This window comes from Echinops telfairi, unplaced genomic scaffold, assembly GCF_000313985.2.
Source record: "Echinops telfairi isolate 266 unplaced genomic scaffold, ASM31398v2 ScPeMD7_2291;HRSCAF=2852, whole genome shotgun sequence".
Classification (NCBI taxonomy): domain Eukaryota; kingdom Metazoa; phylum Chordata; class Mammalia; order Afrosoricida; family Tenrecidae; genus Echinops; species Echinops telfairi.
The window spans coordinates 33,995,772-34,019,168 of NW_022106189.1; the positions used below are offsets into that span (position 1 = coordinate 33,995,772).

The window sequence follows — 23,397 nt, forward strand, 5'->3', positions numbered from 1 at the left end:
CCCCCCGTGATGACATCTGCTGCCTTTAGGGTGGTCTTGTAAATAACCATTGGAAGAATTTGGCTGTGAATATTCCATTGCCTCTGCATTCCAGAATATTCTGTTTCCTCTGCATTCCAAGATAACTCCCCGTGTTATAGTTGCTCTAGGTAACCCTCTGTGACGGGGGATCTACTGCCATATAATTGGGGCTGGGTGTGAACTCAATTTTGAACCCTTTCAACTTTACCACTTTGCTGTAAAGACCTTTAGACCCAACAGGTGTTTCTGGGGTTTTCCCCCCTTGGGGTTTGGGTGGGGGAGAGGATTTGTTTTGAGAGAAATTATAAGGGAACAAGCATTTTGAAATAATTATGTATAATACTCCTGGGCCATATTCCTTTATGCTGTCTTAAATGAAACTTAGACCCATCGATGCTATTTGAGCATGGGGGGGGGGGCAAGTATGCTAGTATGAAAATCTTGATATAGGATTGAGTAATTTTATATCTATTTGAAAATTAAAATTAGATTTGCAGCATTACCCTCTTTTTCTCCCCCATCCCCGCCACAATGTAAGAAGAAAGTTAAAATTTTTAATGACAAAATCTGTCTCTCCTGGGAATGGTGAAAATGACTGGATCTGGTGATGTGACGGGAGTCGAGAAAAAGGGAGGGACCCTGCCCAGGCCTCTTAGTGGCTCAGATTCAGCAAACAACTATGGAGTGCCAGGGTCCATACTAGAATTACAGATAGACAGCAAATAATACTCCGCTATAAGTATGTCTTGTGCATTATACTGATATTTAAAACTGGCTTAACTTTGGGTGTGTCATTAACCTTTACATGAGCAGCCATCACGTGACTCATCTGACTCATAGCAACCCTATAGGAAAGAATAAAACTGTTCCCGGAGGTTTCTGAGGCTGTAAATCATTCTTCTCCACTTGGTTTTGACCTGCTGACCTTTCAGTTAAATTCACACTGCCACCGAATCAATTCCAACTCACAGTGACCCTATAGGACAGAATAGAACCGCCCCTGTGGGTTTCTGAAATGGAATCTTTATGGGAGCAGAAAACCTCATCTTTTTCCTGCAGAGTGGCTGGTCGTTTGAAACTGCCAACCTTCTGGTTAGCATTCCACTTTGTAACCCACTCTTCCCTCAGGGGTTCCTGTGACCCTTTCCCCATGGACCTGGGATATATAGACTATTATAGTATATACTGGGCAACGCAGAAAAGAGATTTGAACTGAGAGTATCCATCAAGAACCAGCCCGGAGATCTGGGTTCATCCGACACCAGCCGCCTCCTCCATGCCGCCCAAGTTCGACCCCAATGAGATCAAAGTCATGTACTTGAGGTGCACCGGTAGAGAAGTCGGTGCCACGTCTGCGCTGGCCCCGAAGATCGGCCCCCTGGGCTTGTCTCCAAAGAAGGTTGGTGATGACATTGCCAAGGCAACCTGTGACTGGACGGGTTTAAGGATGACTGTGAAACTGACCATTTCACAGACAGGCCCAGATTGAAGTGGTGCCTTCTGCCTCTGCCCTCACCATCAGAGCCCTCAAGGAACCATCCAGGGATAGAAAGAAGCAGAAGAACATTGAGCATCGTGGGAGCGTCACTTTTCGATGAGATCGTTGGCATCGCGCGCCAGATGCAGCACCGATCTTTGGCCAGAGAACTGTCTGGAACTATTAAAGAGATCCTGGGGACTGCCCAGTCTGTGGGCTGCAGTGTTGATGGGCACCACCCTCATGATATCACAGATGGCATCAGCAGTGGAATGCCCAGTAAGTTAAGAACGACAAAAGAAAACAAGACTCATTTCATAACTAACAACAAAAAAAAAAGAACCAGCCTGGAACCTTCTCCGGGGCCTGCGTCCTCAACATGCAAGCGGCAAATTTGTTAGAAGGGTAGTCATATTTGTCTACTGACTGCTTGGTTTGGAATCTGGCCCCGAGACCCAGAAACCCATCTGGTCTGTTAGGTCAACAGTTGTGCCAATGACACATTTGCCAACATAGCCTTAGCATTGTGATTGCCAGAGGAATTTCTCCTCCACTGACCGTTTTCTCCTTCTCTCTCTGACAACAAGCCACTGTGGACTCTTCTGGGTGACTTTTGTCACCCCAGGCATCTTTGGTACCATGTCTCTCAGATGGAAGGAGAGGATGGAGCTTGGGGATCTAACGTTCTACAATAGAAGATACCCTGGAACCTGGTACTTCCTGACTGCTCTCCTCCTCCTGTTCAGACCTAGCCCTGGTGGCCAGTTGGGCCAGACCACCAGCTCTCCCAGATGGTCTCCAGTTAGACTAACGAGGCTTTCTTCCCTGGGCCAGCACCATTTATCGAATGCTGATTTTGTGCTGAGCACTGGAGTCGGATTTTGTGTAGATTCAGACTAATGCTGCTGCAGCATGTTATTTAGGAACCTATTTGTTCAGAGAGCTGTTGGTTAGCAGCACAGACTGGACACACAGCTCTCCTCTGACACCCTTGTCCTCTGGTGCGCACCCTCGGCCCCTGCATAGCCCTGGCTTCTCTCCAAAGGCTGCCCTTTGGCCAGGCAGGTTGTTGATCGGCTTTCAGATGTGGTTCTCAATAGATTGTCCAGAAAGCTTGGAATAAACAAGTTGCTCCTGTGTGAGGCTGGGAATGGTCTTCTGGAATACCCTTCCTTTTATTGTTTCCCTGGCACAAGGATTGATCCCATTTGGAAAGCCTTGGTGTCATTTGGGACCCCATCGTTCTCCCCCTCGATTCTCAGAGGAGTGTGGGTGGCACTGTCTTGGCACACGCTTGTAGAACTCACTCAGTCCTTTTTTTCTTTTTATTCTCCCCTTTTAACATAGATAGGCAATCTTGAGGCCTCTAAGACAATGGTTGCAGTAATGGCAGGGTTTGCGGATTGCTCCCCAAGCATGTGTCACTGCAGTGGGGTGTGGGGGCTGCTGCAGACCTAGAGAGGGGTCGAATTCTCTCTCTAATTAAGAAGGAGTCGGTCCTAGTACCACTCCCGTGTTTAGCCAGAGAATTTGCCAATGTGCCTAGGGCTCTTTTGAATCGAGTGCTTCCTACTCCAGACTGGACAAAGCGCTGACTGCCGTGGGCTCAGGAGGTTCTGCAAGCAGCTTCAGATGTTGCCGCCACTCTTGGCACAGTGTGTCCTAGTGACGGGTGCAGTGGGTTAAGTATTGGGTTCCCAACTTCAGTGTGAAGATGTTGGTTCAAACTCTGTTGGGGGAGTTCCTCCTAAGCCCACCTCTGGCTGTCGAGCCCCCTGCACCAAGAGAGCCTTCACCATACTCCTCCCCTACGTGCTGTACCTCCAACCCCTCTCTTTCTAGAATAATGAAAGCATGAGGGAGTTGGGGAGCAGTCCTAGTTTCTCCTAGTCTGCTAAGCCAAGTGACTTTTTCCCCGGGACTGTGATTTCCCCGTTGTCCTAGACATTCGTCACTCTTCAGCCAGCCGTGGCGAGGGAAGCGCGGTGGGGGACGATTTGGCTGCAGGCCTCTGCTTTGTGTATTCGCTCTCTGTTTCTCAGATCACGGCTTTCTGGTCCACATGGGGTTCCCATTAACTGTGTCCACAGTGGCCCCTGCAGCTTCTCCAGGGACAGGATCTGTGCCTCGGCCATTAGCATCTCGGAGGCTTTGAAGTCTCACGTTGTTGTGCGCTCCAGCCACGGTGAGCTTGTGAGTCATTCTTCCAAGGAGGGCTCTTCCCTCTGAAGCTCTGTCCTTGAGAGAGCCCCAGGTATGACTCTCCCTGCTTACTGCTCCTGCTCCCTTGGGTCTCCAGGCCTTCCTTTGACCCGCTGTTCATCACGAGTGTGGCACTGGGAATGCAGTCTCGCCTGGGGAAGTTTCCCACCGCAGTGACAAAGCCGAACTCCACCAAGGGGGCACTCATTACACAGCTCATTAGTCCAACAGATGTCGTGTGAAGTGCTTGTTTCCTCATGAGGTGGCCGTGCGTGGGCCCATGTTGCTAAGACGGGCTTCTGGCCCTACTGGGAGATGTCTCTTTTATCAGATGATCAGGACTAACTTGTGCTCTCGACATCTTCTAGCCCCTAGTGACAGACCCATGCTCTCCAGAAGGCTGTCTGTAGCGCTGTCAGCCACAGAAGGACTTTGCTCTGAAGGCCTGTTCTGCCTCTTGGCCCTTGTTCTAGGCCATGCTTCTGTGTGGGTTCCCACCTGGTTCAAAGCATCTTAAGAAGTGTTGATGTCATCTGTTCAGTTCCCATGTACAGCAGAATGAAACACTGCTTGGTTCTGCACCAGCCTCACAATCTTTCTTAAGTGTTAGCCCATTATTGTAGCCACTGTGTTACTCTATCTTAGTGGTTCGCAACCTTCCTAAACATTGCGACCTTTTCATACAGTTCCTCATCTTGTGGTGACCCCCCAACCATAACATTACTTTTGTTGCTACTTTATGACTGTCAATTTGCTACTGCTATGAATCGGGGGACCCCTGTGAAGGAGTTGTTCGACCCCCAAAGGGGTCGCAACTCAGTTTGAGAACCGCTGCAAGTCTATCTCATTCAGAGTCTTCCTCTTTTTTTTGCTCATCTTAATACCAAGCGTTGCTTATTCAGTGTCCATTTTTCACACGCATATGAAGTGATTGATGAATACAATGGCTTGGGCACATCTTAGTCCTCAAAGTAACATCCTTGCTTTTCAAGGCTTTAAAGAGGTCTTTAAATTTCTTCACTGCTGCTTCCATGGGAACCATTTGTGGACCCAAGCAAGAAGAAATCCTTGATGACAACTTCACTCTTTGTTCTGCTTATCATGCTGTTAGCTACTGGTCCAGTCGTGAGGACTGCCATCCTTGATCTTCATCAGACAAGGAGACATGTTATCAGGAGAGAACAGTCCCTGGAGAGAGGACCTCATGCTTAGGAAGGTGGAGGAGGAGAGGGGTAGTGAAAAAGAGGAAGGCTCTTAACAAGAGGGGGGGGGCGGGGCGCGACACAGTGGCTGCAACCATGGCTCAGACAGAAGAACAATTGCGAGGAAGGCACAGGACTAGGCTGTGTTTCGTTCTGTTATACACAGAATCTCTGGCACCGAGCAATAGCAGCGACCAAACATGATGTCCATTTCCGAGATAACATGTCCGAACTAAGCGAGGCAAAGTTTTGCTATCCTTGCCTCTAAGGGGCATTCTTGCTGTGCTTCCTCCAAGACAGATTGGTTCGTACACAAGAGTTACCCATGCATGTATGGATCTGGAGGGAGGAAGAGATCACATCCAATTGGTTAGATCAGAAAAGACCTCATGGACAAGGAGAAAGCCAGTGTTTAGAAGGGTGAGCTGGGCCAAGACCAGAGTCGTTTTTCTCCTGACTGAACCGGAGGCCACGTTGTGAGACTCATTTTAATAATTAGCGTTCTCTCTGTTGTTCAAGCCACGAAGTTGCACATGATCTGTGGGGCCTCCCATTGTCTTGCTCCCCACGGCCAAGCTCTGAACGGATTCTTCTGACTCTTCCTTCCAAATATTCCCGCCACCCTCTCATGCCAGCCCCCATCAGTCTTGGCTGTTCTTCGCTCGTCCTGTGCTCGTTCTACGCTAGAAGTTAGGGTCCCTTCTTTAGACAAGTCTCCCACAGCTTCTGTGCATGAGGCGTGTGCCTGGGAGCCACACCCTGCCTCTCCTGCATGAGAAGCAGGACCTCGGCACCGCTTGTTTCTTGCTGCCTGGAATGTGCTGCTCTGACTGGCTCAGTTCTTGATCAACCCCAAGTCCTGGGAGAGCCTTTGCCTGGCCACTTACCCTCCACTGGCCTCATCCTCCCCAAAGTACCTGCTGTTACTTCTTTGCCTGACTTTTGTTACCGGCTTTCTTGTTTCTTCATTTATTTATTTGTCTCCCAAGAGTGTAGAGACTTTAGTTGCCTCGTCCTTGACTCTGTCTGCACTGCTTTAGAAGAATGTCTGCTATTAGCTCAGTAAATATTTATCGAAGGCTAAAGGTACCAGGAGAATAGTTCCCTGGTTTTTCTTCACTTCTCGATCTGGGATAGCAGCCTTTATTGAGTGTGTTGCCCCAGTGTTCTGAGAACGAGCTGCAGTAGACTGTGTGGACCACGTGGGCAGGGAATTCCAGGGTCATTTGCAGCAGTGTCACCTACCATCCGTTTTCTTTGTTCTGTCTCGACCGCCTGAGAAACAGCCCTGCAAGACTGGGCAGCTTCAGCCAAAGCTTTTGACAAGTCCCATTGCCTTTTGAGTTGCGTCTGTATCCCACATTCTGCAGAACATATCACAGCTCTGGGGGCTCCTCCTCAAAGCCCTTTTTACTTCACGTTGCTGGTCATTTTCTATATTGGCCTCTGTTATCCCACGGCATGGTCCTTACAGCAAAATCTGGCTACGCTTGCCTTCATGAGCTTCTTCGTTTATTTGCAGCAAACCGCAATATGAAAAAACCAATGCTTATACATAGAATTTGAAGCTTAGACACCCCCCCCCAAAAAAAAAAAAAGTTGCCATCATGTTAGCACCAGCTCATGGGAATTCCATGCTGAATAGATGCAATGCTACCCACTGGGAACTGAACCCAGGTCTCCCAAATGGAAGGCAAGAAACCTACCACTGAACCACCACAACCACATCCCTTTCAGAAGTCTTTCCTATCTCCCTTCCAGCAATCGCCTCTGCTGCGTTCACGCCTCCTCTCCTGAGGCAAGTGCCCATGTTTGAATGGTGCTAATTGACCCCAGAGCTGGCTGCCCCTCTTATGTCCCCCTTCCCAAGAGTCATGTTGCTGGGGATAAAACATATTCTCAAGATGAGCCCTCTTCTCTTGCTGCCTCCTCAAGCCAGGCAGCTTTGTGCGCTCTCTGTGAGCTCCAGAATGTACACGCTTCTCAAGGCCAGTGGCTCAGAAACGTTATTGACCTTGGTCCAAAAGAAATACATTTTATATTGGTCAACCCTGCATGTTCCTATAGATAGATATTTCATATACGTAATTGAAACATAGTAGTCACCCTTAAGTGGGTGCACTACATTCTGATACTTTGTATCCTATCCTGCCCCAGTGTTGTTGTTTTTTTGTTTTGTTTTTTTAATGTGTGCTGGTTGTAATACACGATATTGGTTTATTGCCCATGAACACAGTGACTGTCCACCTGGGAGCTTCCAAAACTGTGTCTGGCCCTGACCCACAGAGGGTCAGAATTTGTCTTCTCATGTACAGCCCCAGATTGAAATCCACTGTTTGAAAACACTGCTATCCAGTTTACTTACAACGGTCACCAGGTTTTAAGAGCAGTCTGATTTATACATTGTCATCTTAGTCTTCAGGGAGATGACTCAGGTGGGGGTGGGTGCAGTGGAAGGAAGAGAACCCCATCCAGTTGGGGACAATCCAGGATTTTGAGCCAGATGTGGAGTGGTAGTACTCCCAGATTGATTGATCTTGTCCATCCTGAGATCAGTCTCCATACCAATTTTATTAACTGGGGCTTTGTTTCCCAGTTAACTTTGGCTAGTATATGGCTAGTATAACTTTAAAAAAAAGAAAAGCTAACTGTGAACTAGACATATCAATAGCATACCGTAATTTGTGCCTTTTTGGGGTGATTGTTAGGAAGAAAGTCTACTCAAAGGATCTGTGAGATTAAGTTAAAAAAATTATAAACAGAAGCAAATATTGAACCACATTTAAATGACAAGCATGGTGAAATCTTTGGGGTGTGCATTGTGTATTAATGTCTGCATTTTACTTTGAAATGCATCAGAAATATATATGGGGGAATATATATCTTCTCCCAATTTGTGGGGGGAAAATCCATTTTCTCCCAGTTTATTTTCTTCCGGGAACTTTCCAAAGCCCCTTCACACACTGCCTGCACTGATGCCCGCATGAAAGAGGGCGGGGTAGCTAGATAGGAAAGCATGATTTTCATCATCTGGGTAGTGAGGATCTTGGTGGCACCTCTCTTACTCTTGACTTTTCCCCCTTTGTTTGCAGAGTTAGGATGTGGGGGTAAGGGGGTGAGGCTAGCAGCGTGCCGCCACCTTGTCAGGTGTTCTTCCTCCTCAGAGTCCACACGGAGAAGTGCCAGGTGTGAAATAGCGTCTCTCCTCCCCATGCTGTTTGCCCCACCCCCACCCCCACCTTCCTACTCCAGAGAGAGAGACACAGCTGGCACTCTGCTGTGTCTCTGCTGCCAGGAGAAGATGCTCTGTAGGAGGCAGAGGCACACCCGGAGACACCTCACACACCACACTGCCGGCAGTGGCAGCTCCACATGCTCCTGGGCACGCCAGGACTGTTTCCATGTTCAGTAGTTCCCAGGCTCCTCTGTGAGGTGGGGACTGCAGCTTACAAGGAGTTTAAGATGGGAAGCTCCAGTGTCTGCAACACACATATACACACAATGAGATAGCTGTAGGGATTTTACAAGAAGGACTCAGGTTTGCCTGGCTTCGAATCCCAGCTCCTACACATCACGAGGCTGTGGGCATGTATGTTTCCTAGCTCCCACCCTGCTCTTTCTCCCATGAGTTGGGACCCACTATTCTGTATAGCATGTGGGAAATAGGCTCACAGAACTTCCTGTGTCAGAGGGCCCTTGTACGAATTAAATGAGAGAATGACACCTGGACTGTGTCTAGGATGGTTGCGAGCCTATAGTACTGAGAACCTGTTCTAGAATGTACTGTTTTTCTTTGTTTGGCTTTCCATTGTCTTAGGTAGACCACCTAACCTAAACTACTTTATAATTTGATTTTTTCTTGGTCAGGACTTGTTACACTTTGGTTTTTAAGACAGAAAATTAGGAGGGTAGGAGGGGGGCTGGTGGTGGTGGGGCGTGGAGGCGAGAAATTTTCCTAAGAGAAATGTGACCAGCATTGAGTGAACTGACTTGGGCAAGCCTGTAGTGTCTCCATCTGAAAGATGACTGGCTGCACAGACTGGTGTGTTCCCTCTAGTATCTGTAAGGACGTCTCTTATAGAACATTTTTTTTCTTTTTCAGAAAAGAGCTAAGTCTTTCTCTTGGAGCCCTGGTGGGGTAGTGGGTTATTCATTGGGCTGTTTGTTGATCTCAGGGCCAGCAGTTCAAACCCACCACACATTCCTCTGAGAAAAGTGAGGCCAGCATCCTATCTTGGAAGCCCACAGAGACATTTCTGCTCCGTCCTATAGGGTCTCGATGAATACGAATAGACTGGATAGCTGTGCGTTTGGTTTGGGGTCTTTCTCCTAAGTAATGGGGTGAGATGGGAGCTGGTGAAGTATTCATGAAAGGAGATTAATCGAAGCCCAGCTTTATTTTTGCTATGCCTCGCTCACGCCTGCTCTGGGAAGCGCTCAAGATGTCTCCATTTGCGAGAACTGAACAGAGAAGTTACTTTTACTGATGTGATTTTAGATCCTGGCCCTATATAACCAGAGGATTAAGAAGTTGATTTTTTAAATTTTTAGATGGGATGTCCCAGTGATTCCAGCACATGCACGCTCCCCTTATGAGTCCCAAACTAGGCATGAGCACACACACGTATGTCAAAAGAATACTTCTATCGCAAAAGAATTGCTGTAAAGCTCTTAGAAACGTTATTAAACAGAAATATTAGATTGGGAAGCTGTTAGACGCCAACCCAGATCTATACACTACTGAAGGCAATGCCTCCATCTCTATAGCTCTTCTTGAAAACATCCCACACTCTGTTAGACGTCATGTCAAAACAGCAGTCCGGGCTCCCTCAAGAGCCTCAGGTTGGGTTCCTTGGAACTGTTGAGTTTCTGGAACAAAAAGAAATCCAAAAGGGCAAGCTTAGGGCTGTAAGCTTCCCCGTGCAGCCCTCCTAGGCCAGCCCGCCACCCTGGAGAATGAACAGGTGCATTGTGATGGAGAAGAGTTCCTTGACCTGACTTCCCTCACCCTTTTCTGACCAAAGCAGTATTTTATAAAATGTCATCATAACCAGAGGACCATCTTATGCCCTCCTAGAAAAGCTGTCCCCTTTGGGGTCCCCCAAAACAGTTGCTGTGATTTTCCGATTGTGGGAGTGCCAGCCTGGCTGTAGCCGGGGCTCAGGACTGCGGTGCCCACGGGCAAAAGCGATGGCACTTCGGTGGAAAGCTGCAGAGCCTGTGGCATGGATGACTCAGCACCACCTCAGGAGCCTTCCTGTAGCCGTGGCAATGGTTTCCCAGCCTGTAGCTGTCCCATCCCTGTCCTTCGGTCTCTGCCACCAAACACCTGCAGCCAAATATGCAAAACTGTTCCCAAGGCCACCCATTAGTATCCATTAATTTCAGATAGCCCAGCATTTGTCTTCAGCTAAAACCTGCTTCTATTTTGTTTTTCACTGATAACCTTACACCTCTCCCCTTCCCTATTTGTCTGTTGGAAGTAACTCTCCCAGGCTGCTTCCTCCACACTCCTACCAACTCTGAAAATTGCTTTCCTTTTTTCCCCTTGCTGTGTCTGAGGGTCAACTTGGCATCTGACAGTAGCTGGGGTTCAACAAGTGCATTTGAATTCAAAAGGAGAGCAACGTAGTGAGACAAGGCACTTGACACCCAAAACTCAGCAAAGCATGAGCAGCAGAAAACCCACCCCATGCTCCATTCTGCCTGTGATCAGGTCAGCAGGGCCAGATGGGGAAGTACACGTGAACACAGGGCAGCCCATCACCGTGTGAGGGGTGGACGGAACACGCGTCGAGCTCCGAGTTGAGTGCTGTTTTCCCAGATCTCGGTGTGCGTGGAAAGGGCCCGGGCTTCCGTGTGTAAACACCTATGAGATGAAATGCAAATCAATGGTCACTACACACAAAGCTTGCAAATTTGAACCCAAATGAGAAAATGCAAAAGAAAGTTTTGCATGGCAACACTCGTTTCCCATGTGGTAATTATTACTATCTGAGGTGCGATTGTGGGAATGTGGGTTTGGGTTGTCACTCCTTAATTGTCCCTTGTGCCGAACTTTACATTTTATAGGTACCACCTGCAGGTCTTTGCATGTCTCCACACTTGGGTGTTGCTGAAGAGCCTGTGTTTGGCGTCAGTATAAACGTCACCTTTCTCGTTTCAGAAGCAGATGCTGCGCTTGCCTCCTTTGCTCTGGGGTGCTCCAGGCATTTGGAAAGGGCAGCCAAAGGCCCCAGCTAATTCTCTTGTGTGTAGCTTTGTAACTTTGAGTCAGTAGCATTTCCTGAAACCACCCACCATGGAGTCGATTCCACCTCCTAGAGACCTACAGAGCAGAGTACAGCTGTTGCTGACAGTTTCTGAGACCATAAATCTCTGTGGGAGACAGACGGCCTCCTCTCTCTCCCATGGAATGGCTGGTGGGTGTGAACTGCCCACCTGGCACTTAGCAGCCCAGATCTCTAACCCACTGCGCCATCAGGGCTGCTCATCTTCTCCTTGGCCATTTACCTTTAGAAGCATTCTCGTTCTGCTGCATGTCTTGGTCGTGTTCAGTCTTGGAACTTAGCATTTCGCGGCTTCCTGCTACCCCTGCTCGTAGATAACCTGTCTGCAAGAGTGGCCCATCGCCCCTGGCTTCTCCCTCCCCTTCTGTTAATGTGATGCATCCTTTTTCCTTCCCCACTTCACACTCGCAAGAGTTGGGCCAAGATTTTCTGTGCAGAATCCCAAAGGTGTTTTTTATCCATTGCCCTCCCCTGAGTTTCCTTGGGTGGGAACAGAAAGAACGAGAGAAAGGAGTGGCAGAAAGCTGTGTGTGTGTGTGTGTGTGTGTGTGTGTGTGTGTGTGTGTGTGTGTGTGTGTAGAGATCTGACACGGTTTTAAGGCATCTTGTCGTCCCCCCCCCCCCCCCCCCCCCCCCCCCCCCCCCCCCCCGCCCGGGGGGGGGTGGTGGTGGTGGTGGTGGTGGCTGCTGCTGCTTCCCCACAGCTGGCACCCCTCACCATCCACGGAGGAGGAGGAGGAGGTGGAGGAGGGTTATAGCAGTTCAGGTTCACAGGCTCGTTGTCAGCTCCCAGCGCACACTTGTTTTACCGTGTGTCAGTTAATGAGCCAGAAGCGAGAATGAGGTGTTACTATTTGCACTGAGACGGCAAGCCTGTGCAAGGGCACCCCCACTGTGCATGTGGCCTGGGCATCCTTGAGGGGTGAGCCTCGGCCAGCAGAGCCACTTTTTGGGATGTGGTTGTTTGGTGGTTAATATAGAGAATGATTATTACCTATAAGCGCTGCCAAATCATCTTACTAATCCTACTTATCATCTCTCACGTGTAATGATAAAAAGATTAGGCTTGGCTCAGCGCTCAGAGTTGGGGAGAGGGAGTCAATTGATCCCCTGAAAGCGTTTTGTTCAGACTGAGCAGCCCTACCACCAACCCATCACCCCACACTGCCTGAGGGAAGTTAGCTAGCCAGCTGCCATATTGGGAACCACAGCCACGGTGACCTCAAGTAGAATAGGGCCACTCAGTTTCCCCGCGGGGCATGTGTTGTCCTCACAATCTCCAGCCTCTTGGAGGCCATTGATGTGGCTTCCCTGCCAGCCCATGTCACCCCCTGGCTCCTTCACCAAACGTGACCGCCTCCTGAGCACGCATGCAGAGGAAGCGGGTCAGACCACGCCCTGTGGCAGTCCATGGGTTTGTACTGGCTCATGTGCAGAACGAGAGCTCCAGGAAGCTCAGCTGCAGCTGTTTGTCCACCACGAATGACCTGCTGCTGTTGGAAATACCAGTGGTGGCATAGCTCTGAGCACTGCAGCCGAAAGCAAGCCTCACAGTGCGGCAAACTGACAAGTGGGTGGTAGCCTTCCCTAGGTAGAGCCCATGAAGGTGACGTAATGCGAATGGAATCCGTTTCAGAAATGTAAGTGGGACCCCAACTTGGCATCTAGGATGCTGAGATACGAGAATGGGCCTTAGGGATTTGAATTGTGTTCCTTGGGTCCAAACAGAAGTACTACTGGGGTGGTGGCAGAGGGACAGAAGAGATGCCCCTGAGGACGTGTGATATGAATAGGAGTCTGGCGTAGGGTCATTCTGGGAAGTAGGGTCTGTGCTTGGGGGACCTGTTGCAGTTGGGGTACAGACACCCTTCCCATCTTCTTCCTTGGCAAGCACATGGCCCCTCTTCCCAGCAGCCAGGAAACCAGGCCAGGCATGGATTTGCATGGATTCAAATTTCCAGTCCTGGACACATGTGAAACAGAGGGAGCCTTGACAAAGGGCTCTTTCCTCTTTTGGGACCCGCCTCAACGATTTGGCCCCTGGCGTGGTACACGCACCTCCCAGGCCGTCCTCCATCGTAAGGCTGTCCCTGGTCTCTCTCTCAGCATGGAACACTGTAAACAGTTAAACTTGTTGCCTGGCCTTGGCACGATGCCAGTCCCGTAGGGGCATGTTGCCCGCCAGCTGGGGGCTCCCAGCGCGTTCCGCTTCCCGAAGGCAGAGCAGCCGTGGGTTTCAGCAGGAATTAAACAATTACCAAGTCTGAGTCCTCCCCACCTTCCGTGGATTGACTCCATAAATTGTCAGCCTGTTGGCATTTTAATGCGAATTATGTCATGTGGTATCCCCTTTGATTTCGACATGCCTCAGTTTGTAAATACATGAGCCACTCAAAGGCTTGTGGTTAGTGTACACTCCGGAGGCCTCGGGCTTTTTGGTGGAGAGCGCGTGCTGGAGACGGCGCTGTGCAGGGAGCGCGCCCAGCCAGCACAGCCTCTCACAGGCTTCCCAGGCGGCTCCTGAAGGGCAGCCAGACTTTCGAGCCAGGCTGCTGATCCCCAGACCTCCCTGGGCACCCGGGGGGCTGCCACTTTCTGCCCCAGTCCCCTGATCTTTTTATGGGGTGCAGTGATGGATGAGCACGTCCCCAAAGCCGCTGCTCCTCCACCTGGAGAGTGTGAAGTCACCTGCCCTGGAGAAGCAGTAGCAGCTTCCCTGGAGCAGGTGTGTCTCCCTGGCAAGGGCTCAGCCGTCTCCCTGGGATGTTGATGGCTGCGGAGTGGGGAAGAAAGAGTGGTGGGGATTGAGCAGACTTGCTGTGTGTATAGGAGAGCAAGGAGGCGGAGGGAGCCTTGACATTCCACGCAGAAAACCCAGGGGAGGAAGGACGGAGAGAGACTTCCAGTGGCAGTGTCCCCATGAGAAGAGCCCAGAGTGGCGGCCTGTCAGTGCTCACACAGTGAGCTGAAGAGGAGGAGTCATCGTGTCATCTTCCTGCCCCCAGCACAGCGACTGCTGGCCCTGCTGGGGGGGCTGGAGTTTGGCCAGCTTACAAACATGTCATGGGATTGCTAATGGCCATGGGTGGTCGGGACCTATTTCCCACGTGCTGAGTAATTCCAGTTTCATGTGTGAATAATGCCCGTATTAAAGCAATTAGAGCTGAAAGAGAAGAAGCCGCCCAATTCCCGTCTGTCCAAGACACTCCCAGCTCATTGAGAAGGGCCTGGCGACTCCATGAGGGCTACGGAGAAGTTTTCTAGCACGTTCAAAATACAAGATGTAATAGGAACGAGTGTTGAAACGTGAACTTGCAGCAGAAATCCCTTCCTCTGCCTTCCCCATGGATTGATCTGGCCTTTATTATTTGGAGCAGAAGGTGAGGGCAGGGTAGGATATCTGTGCATGCCCGTGCACACATGTGCAGGGGTGAGAGAGATGTTCATAGAGTCTCAAGAGCACTGTTTAGTTGGTTATTGAAGTCTATTTAGGCCCTGTCCAATATCACATTAGCATGTTTAAGAAAATGATGAGGTATTATCATCAGGGACCAGAAGAACGCCTTGATAGATCATTAATACCCAACAGTGACTCCCCAGTTATAACGGCGAACCCCGTGATTCAGAAGATCATAGAATGTTTGCAACATGTGACTAAGTCTCATTTCCCTACTTCCTCTTTATTGCAGTGAATATGCACCAGCCCTTGGAAATATTCCTTCAGACACAGCTTGAGGGGCCCTCTTCAGTAAACCGAGGTGTGTGATAGAACTTGCTAGTGGGGGGGACCAGCCTGTGTCTTTCTGCATCTCATCCACCTCTTCCAGACGAGGTTTGACTTGTGATCACGGTCAGTTGGTGCCCATCCCAAACCCAGGGCAAGCCATCGGGAAGGAGGAAGAGGCCGGAAGGTGACTTGGTCCCTTAGGCCCGTCACTTAGAAAGTGCTGGGCGTTTGAAGTGTTGGGAGGAGCCTGGGTGGTGTGTGGTGGGTCACCACTCGGGCTGCTAACCACACACTTGACAGTTGGTGCTCTCTAGCTGCTTCAGGGGAGAAGGAGGGATCTGTCAGGGCAGGCAAAGTTCCCTGGCCTCTGAAAGCCATGGCAGCATCACTGCTCTGTCCTGTAGCCTCACCGAGTGTCAGAATTGACTGGACAGCAGTTTGGGTTGGGTTGGGTTGGTTTTGGTCTTAGAGGGTTGGCGCGTTCGGGAGGGACCCAGCTCCTTTGCTTTACACTCCTTCATTCCTCCCCTCCTTCCTCCTCACTGTTACTCCTTTAAACATAAAGGCAGCTCGTTGGAAGTCCCAAGGTGGGGCGAGTGGATACAAGCCTGGGACGCTGATTTTTAGCACAACAGAGGAGTGGGGAGAGGGGGTTTGAGCCTCCAGCCTTTAGTGACAGCTCATTCGCTGGATGATGGAATGACTGATGGGGTGAAAATGCACTTGGCTCACTCTAGCCAAGCTGTGCATTGATGGTGGCTGAGAATTGGTTAGAAGGAAGCAGCCGGCCAGCCAAGGGCATGTGGACAGTGGATGACATGTCCTTAGCACAGCAATGGCTTTGTATTACCTTCACATTCCAACTTGTCCCAGTCCTGAAGATTATTTGCATAGCACACAAACAGCAGATTGTACAATGGATACAGGTATCGCCAGGGCTGGCGTTTGTCTGTGAATATGAATGGACCCTGTGTGTTCCTCTTGTAAGACCTACCCCCACTTACTGCCTGGCCATGGTACAACTCACCAGTGGGGGCGTCTGGTCAGACTCATGTGCAAGCTCCTTTCTTGCATTTGGATACAGGGTAGGAGGAGATGGGATTCAAATCCCATAGGAAACTAAGGGCCCCGAGGAAGAAAACCCCGGAGGTTTGTGTAATAAGGAGAGGAAAAAAGGGATAGTTAGAGGGAGGCGGGGGATACACGAGAGAGTGAATGAGAAGGGCTTCTGACAATTAACTAATTCTCCTTGCTCTAACCCATGACAGAATTAATCACACATTAACACACTGACAGCAAAATTAATGTCATATGCAAATTAATAGTGCCGTCTTGGCATTCAACAGCCTGTTGGCTTTTTAAGGCCGGCATTGTTGCTACATCCACCCAGCGCATCGTGGGCATGCTCACACCCCACCCCCGTCCTGCCCAAGAATACCCCAGGCAACTTTGTCATCGAAGCCCTCCTATCCTCCGTCCAGCACCTGGGAACAACTGGCGTCAAAATCCGTCCCCAGTTCCCGGCTTTGCCATTTCCTGGTGGGAGCCCAGTCAAGTGGAAAACACGCTCTGGTTAGTAGCCTTTTGGGCTCGATTGCGTCATCTGCCTCTGTAGCTTAACTATCACTGAACATCCTGGTGGGAAAACATTGATTAGTGTGGGGAACTATTCACAGGAAGCTGCTGAAAGGTTGCTCGGGAGATGCCGTCATTGAAAGGAACAGACGGGTTAGGGAACTTCAAAAGTCACTGCCGTCGAGCAGATTCTGATTCACAGCCACCCTACAGCACAGAGTAGAACGGCTCCTGTGGATTCCCGTGGCTGTAAATCTTAGGGGGAGCAAAGCGCCTCATCTTTCTCCCTCGGAGCAGCCAGTGGGTTCGAACTGCTGCTGCTCTTGTAGTCACTCCACGTGTATCAGAAGTGCCCTCCAAAGGGCTCCCCAGGGTTGGGTTTTTCAGTCGATTCTTTAGTAGATTTAGTTGATGACCAGACCTTTCTTCTGAGATGCCTCTGGGTAGATCCGAACTCCTGCCTTTTGGTTATCAGTCAACTCGTTAGCTATGTGCGACCACCACTCCAGGAGGCTATCCAAAAACCCAGTGCCACCAAGTCAATTCCCACTCACCTCAGCTCTACAGACAGGCTGTACATGCCTATAGGGACAGACAGCTTCCTCTTTCTGGTGGATTTGAACTTCTGACCTTGCGACTAGCAAGCCCAATGCTTAATGGGGCTTCTAAACCCAACCCAAACCAAGCCTATTGCTATTGAGTCTATTCTGACTTAGAGCCACCCTGTGCTTAGGGTTTCTGAGACTGTACATGCTTACAGCAACAGACAGCTTCCTGTCTGGGGTGGGTTTTGAACTGCTGAGCTTGCAGTTAAGCAATCTAGTGCTCTTCCTCCAGAGTGCTACTGTGGTCCAACCTAAAGGGCTTATTATTAAAAAAAAAAAAAAAGTGCTTATTATCTTACTTCTTGCTGCTACTGTTGTTAGGTGCCATCAGTTGGTTCCTACTCATCACATCCCCTGGAACACTGCCCAGTCCTGTGCCATCCTCACAATGGTTGTATTTGAGCCCATTGACTTAGGAACTACCACATGAGCTATTTTCTATCACTTCCTGTAGGTTTGGCCTGCTGAAGCCAGCTGTAAAAGAAAACACTTGGGCAGCTCCTTGAGATGCCAAAAAGAACAGGGTGTTTCATAACATGGTGGCTGCTTGCTATAGTGGCTTGGGGCAGGTGTGGGCAAGCCGCCTCATGGCGATGACTAGCCTGCGTGTGGATTTGCCTTCTGACGTGTACTGAGTAATAGCATGGTGAGCCAGGCACTATACAGACGGCAGAGGCATGATCCTGCCCGGAGGGCACATCACTTCAGCCAGAAGGACAGGCGATTCAAAGTAGGATAGAAACGGATAACTGTTTATGTTGATTGGGAATGAGTATTGGCATTTTCTTAGTAGTGCTGATTTCTTTAGCTTTTTCATTAGCTCCCACTTCATCTAGCAGGAAGCTGAGGAGACTTGAGATTGATGAGGTCATGGCAGAGATCTGGGGAAGGGACATGGGGCTGCTGTGAAACAGTTGTCCTTCCCGGGCGTGTTGCTGCTGCCTTTTCACAGTGTGCCCGGCACTGTGTGAAGGCGTGGAAGTTGGGTTGCTGAGAAGGCATCCTCAGTGAAATGAGGACTATGAGTGCAGTCAAGAAAGAAGACTTGGAAGGGAGATTCACACGGTGTGTGTGTGTGCACACGCACTCACATGCACACATCTCTCTAATTCATTGACATATAGGAGACTTTTTTTAAAATTCCAAATTTGTAATCATGATAGTTTCCTCAAGGATCCAGGGTGATTGCAGGGGCTTATTGGGAAGAAGTGTTGAGAACACTCCGCTCTGCATAGGTGAGAAAAAGGCGGAAAGTTTCATCAGGGAATTCCAACCCCCACCCTCACCCCCCAATGGAGCTCTACTATACCATGCTCTTTCTTTGAGTGCATTATGGGGGGTGTCCTATGAGCTTTCATTTGGGAAACTCGCCCCATCCGCCTACAGCTCTGATCTTGTCCCTTCAGACCTTTCTTTGTTCCCCAAACTCAGAAGACATTTCATAGGAACACTATTTGCGACCCTTAAGGATGTCCCTGCTGCCATTGTGCAGTCTAGATGCAAGAGTGCAGAATTCTTCAGGGAGCATTTGAGAGCTAGAACCCCTGCCTTCAGAATTGTGCAGACCTGGATGATGGAGGGTGTTCAGCAGCAGTAGCTTCACATGCAGATGCCTTTTGTTTAATCAAGGCTGCTGTGGTTTTGTGGCAATTCTTAGTGACTGACGTGCCTATAAGTTTTGCCGTGCGATTTGTGTGGGGCATGGTAGCTTGTTGTTGTGTGCCATCACCAAGTAGAACTGCCCGATAGGGTTGTACTAAGTTGTAATCTTTACCAGAACAGATCCCCAGGTCTTTGTTTTAAAGTAAAAAATCAGACCCACTGATTTGATTCCAGCCCTTTGATTCTGACTAGACAGTTACACGGTCTCGGGAATCCGCAAGGGGTCACTGTGAGTCAGCATTGACTTGATGCAGTAAGTTTGGTTTTGGTCTCATAGCGACCTTCCAGGTTTTTCAGTGCTACTAAGGTCATCAGCCCATAGGGTGACTTGACCAACCTGACAGTTGATCTTAGGAGCCTGGTCTGGCCAGCACAGGAAGCAAGGGGATGGTGGGTGCACTTGTGGCTTTAGCTCTGCACCAGTGTTAGTAGGATTGGATATCATGGTAGATATGGAGGAGATCTAAGCACAGTAAAGCACTTAGCAACCTAAGGGTCCGTCCTGTTACACCTGGCACCATCACAGGCAGAAAGCAGCTAATGGCAGATCACTCGGGGTGAAAATCTGAGCTTCAAGCCCATGTTCTGGTTAAACGCAACAGTCACGGCTCTCCTAGAGGGCCATGTAGGCTTGACCCTGCCTGGCAGCTCTCTGTTCTATGTCCTGTTGGGAAGGGCTAGCCCCATCTCAACTGTCGTACCTGCTGGGCATCTGCTGGGTGGAATATAAAGTGATGAACCTAGACTGCCCAGGGAAGGATAGATGGCAGGAGTTGAAGACAGTTCTCTTATCTAGAACAGGGGTAGAACTGGGTCACCTGGGCTAGGCTTCACAGCTGTCGTTGGGTGGTTGGGCAGATGATGGGAACTATAGGTGGGCTAGCAGAGGCTGAGTCGGATAGATGTTCACCTCCCACACAGGAGACCCAGGCTCTATCCCTGGCCAGCCCACCACACGCTTAACCTTTGCCTCCCATCTGGTGGTCTGCCCATTGCTCTACGGCTGTGCAGGTTTCAGTGGAGCTTCCAGACTGAGAGAGATGGTCAAGGAAGGCCTGGTGATCTACTTCTGAAAAATCCATCTGTGTCAACCCTGTGGATCACAACAGCCTAATCTGTATCTGGTCACAGGGCCTGGCTGTCTGTGGTCCCATTGCATGTAGGGTTACCATGCGTTGGTGGTCCGCTCAGCAGTAGCTACAGGAGGAGATTGAAGTGAGCCCAGGCAACCCCCTCCCTACACCCCTCATAACCCCCCCCCGCCCCAATTGCACAGTGAGTACCCCAACACTTCTTAAGAGGCACGTGGTTTGGGAGTCACTGGCTGCCAGTCTGCCTTCATTTTGCATCTGTGCCTGTGGCCATTGACATTTTCCCCTGGCTGGCCTTGCCTCCGATTCTGCCCGCTGGCAGTGAAGGTTGCTAGGAAACCAACAAGAGGCCTGTCTCTTGCTCCGGACAAGACCCAGCCAGCTTCCTGGGGCCTAAGCCCAGCATGCCTCACAGGGAACATGCATGCTGAGCCCAGTGCACCAACCCCCTCTGTTCTCTGCCCTAATCCTTCCCCTCAAGACACCGCCATGCCTCTCTGCCTGCTCGCTCAGGGTCTTTGCTGCCCAGAAGCGCTGGGAGAGGGACTGGTATGCCAGCAACGCTTCTCAGGACTGTCACAATGGTGCCAAGGGAAGGAGGGGTGCCCCCGAGCCTCCCCCAAATGAGATGGCCTCTGAGTTTGCCCCCAGACAAATCCCCTCTCAGCCCTCTTTCCTTCTCTCCCTGTACTGAACCCACGTGATCTCCTGGCAGCCTTGAGGGGCTCCTCTCAGCAAGCAGTGCCTGGCGCCTTCTGGGTAAACAGAAGCCCAGTGCATGCTGGGTCGCTCATCCTGTGAGTGGGAGATTATGGTCTCGTTTCTCTGAAGAACTTGCTGAAGGTGGCTACAAACTCCTAGAAGCTTTGTTGATCTCCCTTCTGGCTTTTGTTTGATTCATTTTCAGACCCACGAAAGGTGTATCCTTCCAATTGAAGCAATGACCAGCAGGTTATTCACAGGCAGTTTTTGTTCTGTTAATTTTATGTCGATTGGGTATATAATCAGGAGGGCACTCATGAGTTCTGGTGCCTGGCTGTGATGAGGGTATAGAATCCCTTGGCATCTCTGCCTCTGGTTGTCATAGTGTGGCATGGGCTTGCTCATTGACCGGCCCTCTGTCATGCCCTCTGATGTGCATGAGAGGCTGTTTGTCACACTTCTCCTTCGTTGAAGTTGGTAAACTGCGTTTGAGCAGGATGAATAAGTGGTGCTTGTCCTGCTGTGGAATACTATGTAGCTGTTAAAAATGAGCACAGGCTTGTGTGCCTGCGTGTGTATAGTTGGAAAGGTAGCCCCCACAGAGTTTGAAAATGTACATTCAAAGACTTTGTGAGAAAATTCCATTATCTTTCTTTAGCAGTTTTCTTGGCATATAATTAATTCATAGATTATACAATTCAGTAGTTCATTCACATCAAGAAAAGTTGTACAGTCCCCATGATCTTTTAATACCATTTTGCGACAAAGGTTTTGAGTATATAATTTTATTCATGTAAAATTATGACATGTTGTATATAGAAAGAAATGACAAAAGTGAGGGAGGATATTGGTCAAAAATGTTCATCCTAATGACAGATTTCACTTTTTGTTGTTGTTCCTTCATTATTACCCTTTTAAAAGTATCTAGATAAATTTTTATTAAAGCAAGACAAACATAAAAAAACCTATTCAAATATCCCCAGTGTAAGGGTTCAAAATTCTGGGTGAGAATTACCTGCTTCCTTTTATAATACAGGTTCTCAAATCCCGCCTGTGAGATGTCTGGGCTGGGTAATACAAGGAATCGGTTTTGCTTAAAGCCTCTGTGACCCCGGGGAAATGTATCACCACCAACATTGCCAGCCTCTCGGGGTTCTTTGGAAGCAGCTATCCCAGTTGTAGTCCTTGCCACTGCCTGGCCAGGACTTGTCTAACTAGCTACACGAATCGGAAGAAATGGACCCCACCCCACCAATCCTCCCACCAGAGTCTACTTGGGACATAGGTGGCCCACATAATTATTTCAAAAACTCATGCTACTTTAATTTTTTTTCACTTGGTTTCAGCAAGTCTTTCATTACTGAAAATACATGGTATTAACTGAAAATCAAAGCAGAAAATTATTGTTTATGAAATGGTTAACAAACTGCTGATGCAGCCAGCCCTGAGAAGCATTTAGAAGAAGCTGAACCCAGTGAAGAGTTGGTAGAATGCATAGCTGGGGACAGTGCTAAGTGCCTCTGAAGGCTTCCACTCCGTTGACACCGGACCCTGTCTACTGTGCTTTTTGCCTGCCGGGCTGGAGTTGGTTCTGGCCAGCATCTGCACAGTCCTCTGCTCCCGCTTTCATGAGAGCAGCGGTTTTCAACCTGTGGGGCTAGACCCCTTTGGGGGTTGAACGACCCTTTCACAGGGGTCGCCCAATTCATAACAGTAGCAAAATGACATTGATGGCAGTAGCAACGAAAATCATTTGATTGGGGCGGGGGGGTCACCACAACATGAGGAACTGTATTAAAGGATCGCGGCATTAGGATCCTTTAAGGTTGAGAAACCACTGCATTAGAGGATGGTCATTGTGACCTTCCTACAAAATATGACTTGGTAAAATTTAAATTATATAGTGTATATTCTATCATGGGGTTTTATTTTTTAAACTTTCCAATGTGTGATTTTCTTTGTACCACAACAACCTTTTCTACAAAGTGTTCTTTTAAAAATAACTGCGGAGCACACCATTGTATGACCTTGCATGACCTTGGTTTATTGAGTTGTGTCCAGCGCCACCCTCCCGCCCCCCAGCTATTATTTTGTTCTTGTGCATGTGCTTTTCCCATTGTACCGAATACACATCTCTAGGATTTGTTTACTCTTCTTGTGTAGTGGTTTCCAAACTCCTTACTGTCCGGGGTTACCTGCTGCCCGGTGTGTTGCTTGTCCATGTGTCTGCCACCGAATGTGGTCTGCTCAGAGAGGCCTCATTGATGTTGATTATAGCAAGACTGGCTACTTCTTTTATGCTGAAACAAAAGTATTCACTTTCCATCGTTCAAAAACGAATTTATTTTCTTGTTGCTGTGGGGAATACTCACACGAGAATATGCACCAGCTCAATCTCTACAGGTACCCTGTGGCTGACACTGATCTGACCCAGGCTCGCCCCACTTTTCTGAGTTGTTCTCCTTCTGTTACCCTAAGCTCCCCACCCAAGTTTTCTGTCTGATTGAGTTTCTGTTGTCCAATTGATTCCATATAAGGAAATCTTAAAATAGTACAGTCCCCGAGGCAGGTATTCTTTACGAGCTAAACATTGTGTTTTAAGGAAGACATCTGGGATACTTTTGGATGAAGGTTTAAAATTTATCTCAGGGCAAAGGTTTTATCATGGTTTTTTGTCAAACCCTCAGCCCCTAATAATGTGTGGCTCGCTGACAGAATCAGGGTTTCATTGTTGCCTGTGTTTTCATGGACTGGCAATTACACCAGGCCTCTGCTGTCCCCTAAAACGTAGGACAGGGTCTTGGTATTCATTGCTCTTTCACTTCATTTTGTTTTATCCCAGT

The 23,397-nt window shown here is 49.1% G+C and overlaps 1 protein-coding gene and 1 pseudogene across 1 annotated transcript in view; both read left to right on the forward strand.

The window, feature by feature from the left end:
* Positions 1–23,397, forward strand: part of ZFHX3 (zinc finger homeobox 3) — a 159,267-nt gene that overhangs the window by 18,150 nt on the left and 117,720 nt on the right. The window lies entirely within an intron of this gene.
* On the forward strand, positions 1,277–2,309 carry LOC105978799 (annotated as a pseudogene).